General features: G+C 45.3%; 1 pseudogene; it reads left to right on the top strand.

The window, feature by feature from the left end:
- Window positions 1–18,260, top strand: part of LOC138254614 (E1A-binding protein p400-like) — a 158,972-nt pseudogene that overhangs the window by 66,055 nt on the left and 74,657 nt on the right.

The raw sequence follows: 18,260 nt of genomic DNA on the forward strand, positions 1-18,260 counted from the left end.
AGAGCCATTTGAGAGTTTGGATGACTTATAGAGAGGGCGCCATTAGAAGTGATTATTGGAGGAAATCACAATTGACAAGATCATCCATGCATGAATCTTCAGGTAGGGTTATGTACCTTGGAATATGGGGGTACAAAATGTCCCACCAAGTTCTGTGCAGTGATTAACGGCACTTTATATTACCAATAAATATCAGAGGCTACTCATGAAGTGCTAAGGATTGCAAGAAAAGGTTATTAACAGATTAGCAGCAGGTAAAATAAGTGGGTCCATTTGTTCTTCACCTCTGGAACACAAGCAGAGGAAATATAAGTAACATGAACAGTGGTTGTGTGAGGGGTTGAACGCAATAGAACAGTGGCTCCCAACCTTTTGACTTCTGTGGACGCACACTTTATCATTACTGGAACCAGGGGACCCCCACTGAATCATTATTGGACTCTGGGGACTGCTCACTGAGTCATTACTGAAAGCTGGGGACCTAATCTGTGAATATTATTTAATATTTCTAAGCAGTCAAGGACCCCCGGAGAAGGCTTTGTGGATCCCCAAATGTCCCAGGACCACAGGTTGGGAACCACTGCAACAGAATAAGATATTGAACAGCATGTGCCTCCACATTGGAAGCTGAATGATATGTAATGGAGGATGTTTCACAATACTAATTAACTATGGTGCTGGTATATCTGGATGTTAAAATAGAGAAATTATGTTTTTGTTCACATCATGAATAATATCCTTGGCACGTTGTAAGGTGGTGATATCCACATATGAGTGGAGTACTGACTTGAACTTAGTGGGGTGTATTTCCCTCTTATGAGGTGGCATTGCAAGTGTAGTATGGCACCTGAGGAAATATATTTTTTAGATGCAGGAAAAAAGAAAAGAGACATTTGCATAGCACATATCGACGAAGAAAAGTGGCATTTTCTGAAGAAGGCAGTTTTGCGGAAACGCGAGTTGAAAAAAAGCTACATATCATTTTGCAGATATCTTTCGAGTGAATAAAATAATTAATCAATTATTTTTGTTCCCTCAATGTAATAAACAGCATATTGGTATTGATGAAATATTGGAATGAATAAAATATTAGGTTAAAATCAAAGCAGTGTGCAACACATGTATATTTAAAAATAAGGATGTTAAATGCACGTTTTTAATGGTATGATGATGCATAGGTGAGGATGTTGGGTGATTGAATGTTGTGAAATATGCATGATTTTTTTTATTTTTGAGTGAACAGCATCTTTAAAAGAGATATGAAATGTATTAAAGAACTTTTTGTACATTGGCAATATATGGATTTAATAAAATAGATTATTTTTTCCAACTTTCCTTGTCTGTCATACTTCTAGAATACCTTACAGATGCTTTGATCTCAGGGTTGCCTGCGGCGCATGTGTTTTGTTTTGATACATTTTACATCCTCAGCCTCCTAGTTACGGAGGCCATGAAATGCATCACGCTATTCAAAGAAAGCTTTCGTCAATCACCCTCCTACCATGTGCGAATGCGACCGGGTCTGTAGACCAGTCACGTAGAAGGAAAGTACATGGATCACAAATGATTGCCTACGAGAATGTGGAGTGCAGAACATCTGCACCCCTATTATGAGCTACATGGTAATCATGAAACTGCAGCGAGCGAATATGGGGTTAATCTACGACATAGGCCCCCGGATTACCTGCGCTCCTACTCACTGGATTACGTTGAGGCTACACTCTGGGATGCGAGGCATTAATCTAGTTTCCCAGGCATGGTCTGTTTTTTGGGGTAGTTATAAACACACTATGGATGTTGGCAGGGTGGCTGCAATGTAGAAAGAAGCAAGGAGACCACCCTTGGTCAAAAGGCAGCAGCACGCAAATACTCAACGGAGCTCCATCAATGCCACAGTACCTGGAATTCGTCAGATGATCTGCTTTGCTCAGGCCCCTCGCAGTGTAGGAGATTCTCAGTGGGTCCAGCAGGGGTGACCAAGGCTGGTGGCAGAGGCTGGAGTCCCTTGCTCTTCATGACACACCTCCCCACAATTAAGACAACTCCTGTCCGAGATGCACTGAAGGCGCTGGAGCTAGGCAGAGCATGGTGGGTCTACATGAACTTAGCCAGTGTCAAATGAGAAGCACTGGTGTTGTACCCAAAACAAGGATTCTGTGGGGAAATACTTGTCTCACCACATTGCAGCCAGACAGGGAATTCACATGCCACCTCTACCCAGGCAACAAGGAGCAGCTGCCACAGGCTCCTCTCTGCTGAGCACAGTGCTTCTTCACGCGCAAGGTGCAGCCACACACTTCTAGCCTCTGGGGGCAGCACTGAGGTACTCATTGAACAAGGGGGGCACACAATAGCTTTATCCCCATGCTGCCCCCTTGGAGGGAACTGGGGGAAACAAAAGTGGGTAGCAGGCAGACCAGCACAGAAAACCAGAGATTCTAATGGCGATCTCTCCTGACAGCACCACAATGACCTTGCGGAACCAAGTCAGGGAGCAGCTAGTAGCAGGTCAAAAAGCAGAAAAGCAATCCAGTGAGTCCTTTAGGCCACCCAGCAGACAGCAGGCAGCAGGGCAGCAACAGAAGAGCAGTCCAGATAAGTCATTTTGTGCATTTCAGCAGTCCTTCTCACAGAGGTTGAGTCCCAGTTCTCAAAGTGCTTTTAAAAAGATGGGGTTAGAGCCCCTATACTTATACTCTAAAATGTCTTTCGTTAGGGGTGACTTCAAAGTAACCCTTTGAAGTGAAACACAGCCCTGGCTCCAGACATCAGTAGGGGGTAAACCAGCCCATTGTGTGGGGGCAGGACACAGCCTATTGACATGCAATACGTGAATAACCCTCCTTCTCCCCAGCACAGCATTACTATCAGCATGCAGATCAATAGATACCTCTTCTGTCACACCTAGCCCCTCCTGTGTTGTGGCTGTCTGGATATTGTAGCAAAGTGTAGCTGTCCCTCTGAGCTAGATGTGGATTGTAGTCAGGCTGCTAAGCACAGAGAGATATAAGCACAGAGAAATTCCCACCTTCTAAAAGTGGCATTTCTAAAATAGTAATGTAAAATCCGACTACACCAGTAAGCAGGATTTTTCACTCCCATTAAAAACATACCAAACATGGCCACACTACTCCTTTCAGATCACAAAGTACCACTTAAATATATATAAGGGAATTCCCAATGCTAACTTATGAGAGGAGCGACACTCAGAGTAATAACGATTGAAATAGGCTGTTTGTCACTACTAGGACCTGTGAAACATAAAGGTACATGTTTTACCTTGTACTTACACAGCACTCTTACCATCAGGCTATCTAGGGTCTACCTTACAGGTGATGTAGGTGTAGTAAAAACGGAGTTTAGGCCTTGGCAAGTAGTTTGAATTGCCAAGTCAATATAACAGTAAACAGTGCACAAAGGCACTGCGGTGGCAGTCCTGAGACAAGTTTGAAATGCTATTTCTGTGGGTGGTGCAATAAGCTCTGCGGACCCACTAGCAGCATTCAATTTACAGACCCTGGGTATATGGTATGAAATTTTACAAGGGCCATACAGGTAAATTAAATATATCAAACAAGTGTAAGCTGTAGGAAAGTACCATCTTTCTTGGCATGTTACCCCCATTTTCTATCTGTTTCTCAGCATGTTTTGCCTGTCTCACTGGGATCCTGCTGGTCAGGACCCCAGTGCTCACAGTTTGTGGCCTAATGTGTGTGTTGTCAGTAGTGCTTAACTGTGGCACTGAACTTCAGTGCTTATGCTCTCTCTGCTTCCAAATTAGTCACTATAGTTTAGTGACTTCATATTCCAATTCCAATTGGCACACTGGAACCCCTTTATAAGCCTCTAGTATATGGTACCTAGGCACCAAGGGCATTGGGGTTCCAGGAGATCCTTATGGGCTGCAGCCTTTCTTTTGCCACCCATAAGGAGCTCAGACAAACCCTTCCACAGGACTGCCACTGCAGCAGGAGTGAAATAGTGCACACACTATTTCACAGCTATTTTCACTGCACTTAAGTAACATATAGGTCACCTATATGTCTAACCTTCATTCACTGAAGGCTAGGTGCAAAGTTACTTAGTGTGAGAGCACCCCTGCACTAGCAAAGGTGCCCCCTTGCTGTCCAGGGCCAATTCCATGGACTTTGTGAGTGCGGGGATACCATTACACTTGTGCACTACATATAGGTCAATACCTATAAGTAGTTTCACAAAGGTAAGTACGAATATGGGTATTAAAGGAGTCTACGATCAAGGAATTGTCCCACCATTCCAAATCTCGTATTGGGGGCCAATCCCATGCATCCTGGGGGCTCCACCATAAACCCCCAGGACTGCCAAACCAGCTCTCTGAGGCTTGCACTGCAGCTACAGCTGCGGCCACCTCACAGACAGGGTTCTGCCCTCCTGGGGTCTGAGCAGCGCAGTCCCAGGAAGGCTGAACAAAGCATTTGCTTTGGGAGGAGGGTGTTACACCCTCTTCTATTGTTAAATAGGTGTTGCAGGCTGGGGAGGGGTAGCCTCCCAGAGCCTCTGGAAATACTTTGAAGGGCACAGATGGTGCCCTCCTTGCATAAGACAGTCTACACTGGTTCAGGGACCCCCAGTCCGTGCTCTGGTGCAAAACTGGACAAAGGAACGGGGAGTGACCACTCCCCTGTCCATCAACACCCCAGGGGTGGTGCCCAGAGCTCCTACAAAAAAGTCCCTGACGTTAACCATCTTGTCTTCCAAAGTGTGGGTGTCCCTTCCTGTACATAAGCAATCACTAATGGCGATTTGGCACTTCTATGTTTGCCGCAGAATGCAGTACACACAGATTTGCTAAAGCATATTTTTAAAATGATTGTTTATGTGCAGGAAGGGACACTGTCCCACACATAAAAAATCATTTCTGGCATTTTACTTTTTCTATGTGTGCTGCAAAATGCAGCACACACAGAAAAAGCAAAAAATGAAGAGGAATAAAAGTATTCCTCTTCATTGCGCCTTGCTAACGCCACCCCTGGGGTGGTGTTAGATTTTGGTGCTGCCTCAGGATTACAAAATCTTGTAAATATGAGGCCGCGTCAAAATGCAATGGGTGTTGCTGTGGCACCCCCACAGCAACACCTATTCACCCCCTCTGATGAACAAAACTGTGTCGGAGGGGCCCATATTTCCAAAGAGGCGTAACCCCACAAAAAGTGGCGTTATACCTCCTTGTAAATATGGAGCAGAAGTTAGCACCACTGGAGCGTCACTTAAGGTGACGTTCCAGTGATGCTAAGGGCTCTTAAATATGCCCATGGTCACACAATACAAACATAAACTACACCTATGCATAAAACAACTACACATTGACATCTAAGCAAATATATAATATGTTGGTATTTTGTTTATTTTTTTTATGACAAATTCTAAACATTATCCCCCACCCACTAAAACCTTATAAACATATTAATAAATAAAAACTAAGACCTATAATATATTATAAAAATCTAGCCTGCTTCTTCTGAATGCCAACTAATTTGTGGTTTACTTTTCTTAGTTCACAAATAATGGTGTAGTGGAATGCCGATTCCCTCTTGCGAGGCCACCTGACCTGCGTGTGTCTCAGCTGTGTGGCAGCAGAGGTAGTTGGTCGAATAGGTGACTGGGGTGCCAGTTGGTGTCTTGTTCGTCGTTTGTCCTGGCCACGGGCACATGTTGGATTTGCAGGTGTTATTCTCCTTGGAACATCCAAGGACTCCGCAGCCTTTGCATGTTCAAAAAATGTATGTATCTTCCTGTATGCCTTGGGCATATTGAGCACATGCTGGAAACATTCATGCCTCATCTCGTATGTATATGCTTAGTCTGCTTTCATGTTGTCTAGGGTGAAAATATTAAAAAAAAATTAGCACATGTTGTATATGTACATGATTTGTGTGAGAAAAAGTCTGACACTGTAACATAATCATATGTGCCTGAGCAAACCAATATCAGCAATAGATATGGCCAAATGGACAATATATTGTCACTACATAGACATCCACTACATGATCCTGGAAAATTGAGCATGAAATGTAACATTAGTCATAATGATATAAATACCATATCAAACAGGACTAAATTTCACACTCATGCTGATATAGGCCTGTTTCCCCACATATGAGATTTAGAGTTACATCATGCAAATGTGCTGATCATTTATTATCCACACAATTCTAAGTGGATAAGGAGATACAGTTCAGGCACTGTAGCCTGGCCTTGCATACCACATGTGGAGTATCATAAGCCTGCACACATTGCTGACTTCACTTACTCTGTATCTGACGGAGTGCTGGCAGGGGAAGTGGAGGAAGCTTGTCTGCCAGGGCCTCCGTACAGGAAGCAGTCTGGCCCCTTTGTATGGGAATGGGCCCTAGGGTAATCTCACGTTGAAAAACAGAGAATAATAATGTATAATGGAACTGGGCCCCTGAACAGCCTGCACCAGTGGCTCCAAAGGTCCAGGTACTTTACTGGCACTGAGGGTGTGGAGAAATGTATGCCAGCAGTCTCCACGTTACCAGATCACGCAGCTTATAATGCATCAGGAATGACCCAGATTACTCAGGCTGCACAAATGAGTCTGAAGTTAGAGACACACCACTGTGCAGGAGCAGCGGCTTTCCCAGCCTCACTCATAGACTTCTGGCACAATTAAACTTCTTGCGCTCCAAAGGCCCCTACTAGTGTTGCAACAATGCAACCATTGGCAAGCTACGGCATTACAACAACCAACAACCTGCTGCCACTAATTAGCAGTATTATCCAGTGCCAGCTCATTCAGCAGCAGCAAGTGCTTCACAGACAACAACTGATCAGATCACTGAGCTTTGAGAGGGCTAAGGGGAATGTAATCAGTGATTGCAGGGGTTGATATATTTTGGCTTGACCTCCAAGAATCCTCCAACTAGCCCCTCTCATGCCATGGGTCCTCAAGGGCTCTATGGTCTCTCTATTGCTCAGCACAGCAGTGGAAAAACAAACCAAGAAACTGGAGGAGATTCCTCCTGCAACTCAAGAGGATGTTCAGATGAGGAAGCAGTATCTGGAGCACCTCCAATGACAGATGAAGGCCATAAAGGACTCCCTCAGGGAGTATCTGATCGACCTCTTATTCCTGCAGTAGCTCCAAGGGAACTTGAAGGATTTCCAAGCCTTTCGGAGAAAGCACTGCATGGTCCTGCAAGCATACCTCAGGCAGAACAACTTGGAGATGGAGGAAGTAGATCAGTTGGAGGTCATCAATGATGAGCAAATTCATAGAATAAGCCCTATGACGGGGACTGCAAATGCTGTTGAAATTGAAGTTTTCGAGAGACAGTCTGTGACGACTCAAGCAGATCCATTTAAATGGCCACGGCTAGAGGTAGCCTGCCATGGAATGGTGTTCCAGCATCCAGAAGTGCCATCAGGAGTACCTCTGCAGCAGTTAATGCTAACAGCACAAGGTGGAATGCCTTCTACTGTGCAGATGACTGGACAGAAGCTCAGTCAGCAACAGTTTGTTCAATCTAAGGGGTCTCCAGCGCAGAATGCTGGCAGTCTGCATGCACCTCTACCACAGCTACCCACTCGCCTACAGCCTTCTGGCCTGCCTATGGCCTCCATTCCCAGTGCTATGCAGCTGGCCCAGCAGCAGTAGCAACCAACACAGCAGCCCCAACAGCCGACTTTACAGCAGCCTCCTCCTCAGCCATCCGTGCAACAACAGAAGCACTTAGGGGCATATTTATACTCCGTTTGCGCCAAATTTGCGTCGTTTTTTCCGACGCAAATACGACGCAAAACTAACTCCATATTTATACTTTGGCGTTAGATGCGTCTAGCGCCAAAGTTCATGGAGTTAGCGTCATTTTTTTGCGTGAACACCTTCCTTGCGTTAATGATATGCAAGGTAGGCGTTCCCGTCTTAAAAAATGACTCCGATGCATATGCGTCGTATTTATACTCCCGGGCAAAAATGACGCCCGGGAGTGGGCGGGTCTAAAAAACCTGCATTAGTGCCGGATTTTAGCACCTGGGTCAGGGCAGGCGTTAAGGGACCTGTGGGCTCAGAATGAGCCCAGAGGTGCCCTCCCCTGCCCCCAGGGACACCCCCTGCCACCCTTGCCCACCCCAGGAGGACACCCAAGGATGGAGGGACCCACCCCAGGGACATTAAGGTAAGTTCAGGTAAGTATTTTTTTTTAAAAAAAATTGTGGCATAGGGGGGCCTGATTTGTGCCCCCCTACATGCCACTATGCCCAATGACCATGCCCAGGGGACAGAAGTCCCCTGGGCATGGCCATTGGGGAAGGGGGCATGACTCCTGTCTTTGCTAAGACAGGAGTCATTTCAATGGGGGTTGGGCGTCGTAAAAAAATGGCGCAAATCGGGTTGAGGCGATTTTTTTGCCTCAGCCTGACTTGCACCATTTGTGGACGCCCATACGCCATTTTCCCCCCACATCGTGAAAGGAAGATGTCTGCCTAGAAGACATGTTTGATGACATAGCATTGTAAAAACTGCTTTCCTGAATGTTTATTTTTTTCATCAAATAACTATGCTATCCCAGTGTATCAAAATTAAACAACAGCTCCTACACATGGTTAAATATTCCCAGATTATTCAGCACTTATAGTCCACTTGCAGGCCTGACCTGGATGGATGCAGAAATTTAGATATACACATGATTACATGCTTGGAGCATGACTCAAGGCTGTGATCTTTGTAGTAATGCTGGTCAGCATGAAGTCAGACTCCAGTGTACCATGAAACATGGGTGACATGTTTGACGCTAGGGTTACCTAAGTGACATTTACCTTATATAATATCACAGAAGACATATAAGTGTGTACTGATGGATTGAATGCTGAGTAGCAGTGAGCTAATGTACGTTCCAACTCTTTGTACCGCTGCATGGCTTCTCAGCACATAACACTTTGTAGATTTGGACTGAAGAACACACAGGTAAGCACATGTGGATATTCATGAAATATAGCAATCTGTGCACATGTGAAGCACAATGCAGCAAACATTGATGACTGCACATACAACCATTAACAAAAGAGATCTGCAACTTAGCCATCCACATTGTGTGTTCTGGAAATTTGTTAGCATCCCCAGGACATTTCTGTAGGTTAAGTAAGGAGCTACCCTACATTTGTGTGGGAATTTTGCAACATAATTGGTGCTTGTTTTACATTTCAATGAGGTAGGCACTCTGAAGCTCCAAGGGCTTGATTTAGAGTTTGGCAGACGGGCTACTCCATCACAAACCTGATGGATCTCCAGTCCACCGTATTACGATTCCTAAAGGATATAATGGGATCATAATATGGCTGACAGGATATCCGTCACATTTGTGACAAAGTAACCCCATTCGACAAACTCTGAATCAGGCCCTGAGTACTCTTACATTATATCAACTTCTTATATATATTTATCATGATATAAATCATGCACATTGCCATATTGCATAAAACACAAATGAGGTACATTCCATTTTTATGTGCCATTACTGATAAAGGTACACCACAAAAGGCAGACAAAATATGTATTCATACCTACTGGCCAACCGTTCTCCAGTACAAGGTAATTTATGACATCTGCTTCCTGGGATATGACCTCTGCCCATCTATGTTTCTTTTGGACAGTAGTACAGTCCACACTGAATATCTTATGATTGTGCCAGCACACGCGGTCCCATCTGTCTTTCTTCTCCTTGGCCTGGTAGCCTTAGCTCACCCCGCCCCCTGCTGCAAGCATCCTTGGAAGGTAATGATCTATTAACAATATCAAGCCCCACCAGCTCTGCCTCACTAAAGTTCCTACTCCTCCAAGACATGGTTGACACCCTCTCTAATATGCAGTCTGCCCTATAGATTCTGCTACAATGCTCCTTGCTAAATGTGTTTAGCATACCTGTTTGTCTATAGTTTGAGCATGACAAGTCCAGCTTGAGTAGGCCTGACAAGTGTGATTGATCCAGAGTGAAACAATACATAGCAAATCACTGTATGGCCTTACTGTGTATCAGAGAGTGGTCCCTTTACCTTTACATGGGGATAACCATTTCTCATCAGATGGAAATCTATGCAATTGCTAAGAAACAACAGCAGGCAAGCCTACAAATGCTTCAGTATGCAATAACTTGCCAGGAGTGACATTAAATGGAATTCGAGCTTGACATGTTCTCACAACACTACGGCCCTCATTCTGACCTTGGCGGGCGGCGGAGGCCGCCCGCCAAAGTCCCGCCGTCAGGTTACCGTTCCGCGGTCGAAAGACCGCGGCGGTAATTCTGACATTCCCGCTGGGCTGGCGGGCGGCCGCCTTCAGGCCGCCCGCCAGCCCAGCGGGAAAGAGGCTTCCACAATGAAGCCGGCTCGGAATCGAGCCGGCGGAGTGGAAGCTGTGCGACGGGTGCAGTTGCACCCGTCGCGTATTTCACTGTCTGCGCAGCAGACAGTGAAATACATTTAGGGGCCCTCTTACGGGGGCCCCTGCAGTGCCCATGCCAGTGGCATGGGCACTGCAGGGGCCCCCAGGGGCCCCGCGACCCCCCCCCTACCGCCATCCGGTTCCCGGTGGGCGGACCGCCGGGAACTGGATGGCGGTAGGGGGGTCGGAATCCCCTCGGCGGCGCAGCTAGCTGCGCCGCCTTGGAGGATTCCAATGGGCGGCGGTACACTGGCGGGAGACCGCCAGTGTTGCCGGTCCGACCGCGGCTTTACCGCCGCAGTCGGAATGCCCATTGGAGCACCGCCGGCCTGTCGGCGGTGCTCCCGCGGTCCTCCAACCCGGCGGTCATGGACCGCCAGGGTTGGAATGACCACCTACATGTTTTTTAGTCATGTGTAAAGCAGCACACATTGTTGGAGCATTATGGCTCACTGTATATATTGGTTAGCAGAAAGATGCACCATCACAGTCACATATGTTCGGCTTGTAACAGTAGCATGCTTGCCTCATGGTACAAGTATGTGTGCATTTGTCCTAGGCGCCCAATGCAGGCCTTAAACAGGACAAAAAGTAAGCTTTTAAAGTGTTTTGTAAGATATAATTTGCCTGCAGACATAGCTGTGGTGGAGGGGGACTGTGCTGCACTGTGCAGCCATTCCTATTATACGGCCAACTGTTTACACTCACCGGACAATATGTAGACTATACTTTGTTCCACATATGTTAGAGGGAAGGGAAACAAACATTATGAGGTGCAGCTCACACATTCAATCATCACACACTGTTTGGAACTGCACTCACTTCAGACTGCCATAGAGGCTCTGAAGCTGAACACCCTATAGCAGCCCACACAATCACAGCATGTGCACACTGTTATACACTGTACACTTTATGTTACGTATGTTTTCAACAGGTGCACATATTCTGCACATGGTATCATCATGCACACATGTTTCAGAAAACATGATGTTGGTCAAGGGTGAGTGTGTCACATACCAAAAAACCTTAGCAATGTGGCTTTCACCCATTAGACATCACTGCTGTGTGACATGGTCAAATTGCCAATTTTACTGATGAGGTTCAAATAGCATAATGCAGCCATAAACACATGATCTGTGTCTTAGACCTGTCAACGTTAGAAGCAGTATATCTACTCTGAGTGCAGGCCTTTGTGTTTGTCTCCTGGTTCAAGGATACTGCATTCCTTCACACAGACATATATAATTGAACACAATCTAAGATTTGTGATACCCAAACTATGCACTAGTACACCCAGGTCAGAGGTGAAGAAATGTTGCCAGGCAAAGGTAACTTCATCTCAAAATCACTCAATGTGGACATGGGGGAGCTCTGCCCATGGCCTGGGCACCAAGGTTCCAAGGACGCAGCAGAGAGCTGCTTGACCTCATGTAATAATAACATTAGCTCCTCCATCCCTCTTGGCCTCAATCCAGTTAAAGACTTTTAAATCATCCCTCAATGTACCTCAAACTTATTGTTTGTTCAAAATCAACCCCCTGCCCTCCTCCCTTCTTGCTGACACTTCCTGTCATCACACCACAACTAACCCCGCCCGCATAACAAACACCAAATTTTGTTTTTCACCCAGTTGATCAGATTTGAGGCTGGCTCTGTTTGTTCAAAGACAACTGTCACTCATTATATCTGATGGTATCTGGGATACCATCAGTTTAGGTAAAATGTATTCATCATGTGAGGTTTGTCAGAGGTACTGCACTTATTGGTTTGTATCCCAAACTAGACTGTGTGCCATCTGTAACATTCTTGGCTGATGCAGACCACAGCAAGACGCTAGCTGAGCCACTTTGCACTGCTTAAGTGCATATTGAAACTGATGTGCAATTTAATTTTGGTAATGCCGCATGTCTGCCCTTCCCTTTAATGGCTCACACTGTATCATGTTGCATTTCTGTTTGAATGGAATGGATTAATGAGAGGCGTGGCCCCATATTACTCAACAAGTTTGATGACATGACTGTCACCTGTTGATTCCTCGTACCAGATGACGAGATGTGGGTGCCTTGATGTTTACTGTGACTGTGGCATAAACGCATACACAAAGATTTGATTCAAACATTTATTTTCATGATGAACATTTAAATTTAACTTTTTAGCAGTTCTTTGTCCCAGAACAGTTCTTAAGCAAAGAAATGTGCACAATCTGGCTGCATCACCTACTACCAGCCACTGTGTGCTGTATCTCCCATCCATCATCCTCATCCTCCTCCATTGGCTCCTGATCATCTGGCTCATCATCGCACTGGACATTTTTCCTTATGCAGATGTTGTGGAGAATGGCCCAGACTAGTATGATCTTGCAGACTATTGGAGATGAGTATAGCAATCTGGCCCTGACATGTCCAGGAATCTAAACCTGGACTTTAACACACCAAATGTGAACTCCTCTAAATTGCGGGTCTTTGCCAGTGCCTGATTGTAGTTGAGTTCTGGGTCAGTCTGTGGTTGTATTACTGGGGTCATGACCCAAGGCTGCAGATGGTGTCTTTGGTCAGCTGAAAGTGAAAAAGACATAAGATATATAAGTGATTTGCTCTTTGTTTCAGAAACATGTCTGTACAGTAGTGGTATTTGTATACATTAACTGATACACATTTCTTACAGTATTTCACATTTTGTATTTCGTATACATTTTGAGAAAGGTTCACACATGTTTCTTCCTGTTCTCTTTGTAATAGCAAATGACAACCGTGACCAGATACTTTAGACACTTCTACATCCTGACTTTCATGCTTCTCCAGTCTCTTACTGTGATGAGTACTTGGAGATGTTCTTGCTCAGTCTCTGTTATGTGTACTCACTACATGTGTTAACTGACAAATTATTGATCAGATTGTTTTGACATTTGTCTATCCTAAGTAGGTATTGACAAAGGGCATCATGTACAATACTCACACATACATATGTCCATGTAAAACCACTAAGGTTTTGGGTGGCCTAGAGGACATTGACACTGCTGTTTAATAGTTCCCTTCCTTTCACATGTGATTCAGGTGCATACATGAAGGTCCAGATCTGACATGTAACACATATTCATGTACAAGTTATTGTCAATCTTCAGCTATTGTTTTTGACTGAGAAGTTTAAATGGTGCACTTTGATCAACACATATGTCTTGCAATGTGGGGCATCTTTATGCAGGACACACTGAGATAGTCACTAGTACATGTCTACTCAAAAGGTATGCACAAAACTTTAGTTTTAAACAGGTATGTGAATGACTGTAACTTGTAAGGTAACTTGCACTTCTAGGCGTTAATGTCGTTCGTCATTGCTGTGACCATTGAATGTTGACATTGGTATCCTGAGTACACTCCAGTGCCTTGAACAGGTTGCATTGCAACCTATGTTCTTGACTGATGTCTGACATTTTTCACAGCATAGTGTTGAATTCTGTAAGTTTTACATTGCAGTATTGATAATCATTTCATTTGATCAAATAACACCATAGCACTGGTGGACTATCACGTTGCTTGTATATGTCAATGTGGATTATTCACCATGTATATATGTGTACCTACACTGTCTGTATAGGTGAGACATGTATCTTTTTAGTACTGTGGATGTCATGAAGTTAAACAATATAGACTTTCTACACTTTCTGGGGCCTATACTTATATTGCATACCACACATGATCCTTGCATATACAACTTCCAATGTTTGTCCTTTAACTTTGTAAAACATACATGTTTACTTGCCTGTGTGACACACTTATTCATTGTGACCGTATTTGTTATCACACCATTCAAAATGTGGACATTTGACTAATCCCAAGAGTAGGTACACCACTGAGGAGACACTCATCTCACAAGTGTTGATTGTGTAACCTTTGTACTCTGGTGAAATTCTCAGGCATACAGAATTTTCATGTGATTTGTTAACCAGTACAGATGATGTGGTTCCATTCTTTCACACAGAGTGGAGTGAGACATTCCTTCTAACAGATGTTCTGTAGCTACTGGCATAGACAGATGTGTACGAATGTCAGTAGGTGACATCAGTAGGTATATGTTGCTGTATGTTGTTCCCACTATGTACACATGACAATATGGGCCACACATGTTGGCAGGTGGCACAGTGCAGTGCATAAAGTCACATAGCTACACTGCACTGCATCAGTGGGAAAGGGCAATGTTGCCCAGTATTTTGGCCAGGTAGCACTTTCATGTCCTTTCACTCTGCACTGGCACATAGTGCTGGCTAGCACATACCTAGGCACACTTTCACAATGGTGAAAGGGTGTCTATGTTGAATGCAGATTGGTCTTTGTGCATGTAAAGACACATCAGTACACATATATAACCCTTAAAGGCATAGTCAACTATGTATGTGTGCCACAAAATGTAGCACACATAATAGGCAGTAGTGACTTCAGGGACTAGGGGCCAGATGTACGAAATTCTGAGTTTGAGACTCGCAATTTGCGAGTCGCAAACCGGGATGCCGGATGGTGTCCCTGACACCATCTGCGAATCGCAAGGGGGTCTCAAAGACCCACCACATTAATATTAATGAGGTGGGTCGCAATTTGCGACCCCCTTGCGTTTCGGAGCACTCACAGGGATGGTGGCCTGCTGGAGACAGCAGACCACCATGTCTGTGACTTCTTTAAAATAAAGCAGTTTTTTTGTGTATTACAGCCTGTTTTCCTGAAAGGAAAACGAGTTGCAATACAAACGAAAAAATGAAACGTTTTTGTTTCATTTTTTCAGAGCAGGCTGCCAGCTCTGAAAAAATGTTTTCAGGCCATTCACAAAGGGGAAGGGGTCCCCTGGGGACCCCTTCCCTTTTGCGAATGGGTTACCACCAGTGTGACACTGGTGGTAACTGCAAATTGCTTTGCGACCGTGTTCACGGTCACAAAGCAATTCTGTGTCGCGATGCGAATCGCAAATAAGAAGGGGAACACCCCTTTCTATTTGTGACTCGCATTCCCATTTTGCGAATCGGTAAACAGGTTACCGACTCGCAAAATGGGAATGAGCATCGCAATGTGCTTTTTGCATGACGCAAACAGCGAAATTCGCTGTTTGCGCCATGCAAAAAGTTTCGTACATCTGGCCCTATATGTATTGATCATTCTTACACATCAGCTGATGGGCAATATTTATTGGACACATTCCGAGATTTCCCTTGTTTGATATAGATGACATATGTTATCCACCATGACAGTTTAATAGAAACACTGACAGAGAACACATGGACATCTCCCTTGCACACAATGTAGCAACATAGCTTTTTGCACAAGGTAGCATTCGTCCTACATGCTTTGACATAGAAAACCACCCAAAGGTGCTTAGTGTACCTTGACATAGCAGACCTTTAGAACTGCATTACGCATGTACCATAATGCATGGTGGACATTTGAAGCAAATACCTGTGGTCCTAGCTATATCAACAGAAACGGATATGGTAATTCTGTGATACAATTTTAGATGGTGTATTGTTTAGTTCAGATTTTCTTACCAACGAGTAGACTATTTCCATGTCGCCCTTTCTTGAGCTGCTTGCAGGAAAGTACCATCTTTCTTGGAATATTACCCCCAATTTCTGCCTGATTGTCAGTGTGTTTTGACTGTGTCACTGGGATCCTGCTAGTCAGGACTACAGTGCTTATGGTATTTGGCCTCCATTCAGTATGTTTTACTGTTTTGTCAGTATGCTTGACTGCGTCACTGGAGTCCTGCTAATCAGAACTCCAGTGCTTATGCTCTCTCTGTTTTCCAAATTTGTCACTATAGTCTAGTGACTACATATTTCACTCCAAATTGGCATACAGGACCCCAATTATAAGTCCTTAGTTTATGGTACCAAGGTACCCAGGGCATTGGGGTTCCAGGAGATTCTTATGGGCTGCAGCATTTCTTTTGCCACCCATAAGGAGCTCATAAAAACACTTCTTCAGGACTGCCATTGCAGCCTGAGTGAAATAGTGTAAGCATTATTTCACAGCTATTTCCACTGCACCAGGTCACTTATAAGTCACCTATATCTCTAACCTTTGGTCTCTGAAGGCTAGGTGCATAGTACCTGTGTGTGAGGGCACTCCTACATTAGCAGAGGTGCCCCTACATCATCCATGGCCGTTTTCTCAGACTTCGTGAGTGCGGTGACGCCAGTATAAGTGTGCACTACACATAGGACAATACATGTATGTAGCTTCACAATGGTAACCCCAAATATGGCCATGTAAGGTATCTAAGAACGGGACATTGTACCCCCATACTGATTCTGGTATTGAGGGGTCAATTCCAAGCACCCTATGGACCCCCAGAACTACCAAACCAGCTATCTGAAGTTTCCTCTGCAGCCCCAGCTGATGCCATCTCACTGACAGGCTTCAGCCCTCCTGGGGCTTGAGCGACTCAATCCCATGAAGGCAGAATAATGCATTTCCTTTAGGAGAGGGGTGTTACACCCTCTCCCTTTGGAAATAGGTGTTACAGGCATGGAGGTGTATCCTCCCAGAGCCTTGGGAAATGCTTTGAAGGCCACAGATGGTGCCCTCCTTGCATAATCCAGTCTACACCAGTTCAGGGACCCCCAGTCCCTTCTTTGGTGTGAAACTGGACAAGGGAAAGGGGAGTGGCCACTGCCCTGTACATCACCACCTCAGGGGTTGTGCCCAGAGCTCCTCCAGAGTGTTCCTGGGTTCTGCCATCTTGTTTTCAGGATGGTCAGGGAACTCTGAGCGATATCTGAGTGGCCAGTGCCAGCAAATGACATCAGAGACGCCTCCTGATAGGTGTTTACCTGCTTAAGTGACCAATCCCTCTCTCAGGGCTATTTAGTGTCTCTCCTCTGGGTGTTTCATCAGATTCGGATTGCAACTCTCCAGCAGGACTCCTCTGCATCCTTTGCCTCACCTTCTACTGTTGGATCAACCGCAGAACTGCTCCAGGAACTCTACAACTTGCAACAAAGTATCCAAGAAGGCTACTGCAACCCTGTAACTTCAGCTCCTGCCAGCAACTGCAACAGTTTCCAGGTCATGCACATGCTGAGGACTGCCTGTCTTCATCCTGCACCAGAAGGACCAAAGAAATATCCTGTGGAGGGATGGAGTCACTTCCCTGCTTCAGTAGGCACCTCTCTCCAGCTATGAACAGTACTCTGGTCTCCTCTCCTGATGATGAGCGTGGATACAGGAACGCAGGTGGTGGACTGAAATGACCCTCACTGTCCAAAGGTCCAACTGTCTAAATGTGGTGGAGGTCAGAGCTTGCCTCCCTGTGCTAGACAGTACCCCTGTGCATTGCATTTTTTGCAGCTCCTAGGACTTCTGTGCGCTTCTCCAAGGAATCCTTTGTACACAGCATAGCTCAAGTCCCCAGCAACCTATCCTGTGATGCTCAGCTCCTTGAGTTGTTCTCCCGCAGCGTGGGATCCCTTTGTGTAGTGCTGCAAAGAGCGTGATTTGCAACTCCTTTGTCACCATTTCCTGGGACTCCTGTGGGTGCTGCCTAGTCTTCTGAGGGTTCTCTGTCTCCTCAGTTTTGAGACCTCCAGGTCCCTCCTGCGCCCAGGTAGCGCCTTTTTCCGCCAAATGCGTCTCTTGCGTGAGACAAAGCCTGTTGGTGGAATCCAGCAACAAAAACCGGCCTGCATTCATCTCTTCGACACAGGACATCTTTTGCACCAAGCAGGAACCCGCAGCTGTCTTCTTTGGTGCATCTCTGACTTTTTCGTCCAACCTGAGTTTCCACTTTTGCACCTTCATCTGGGTTAGCAGGGGCTCCTATTACTCCTGGATTCTTCAAC

This window comes from Pleurodeles waltl, chromosome 1_2 (assembly GCF_031143425.1).
Source record: "Pleurodeles waltl isolate 20211129_DDA chromosome 1_2, aPleWal1.hap1.20221129, whole genome shotgun sequence".
Classification (NCBI taxonomy): domain Eukaryota; kingdom Metazoa; phylum Chordata; class Amphibia; order Caudata; family Salamandridae; genus Pleurodeles; species Pleurodeles waltl.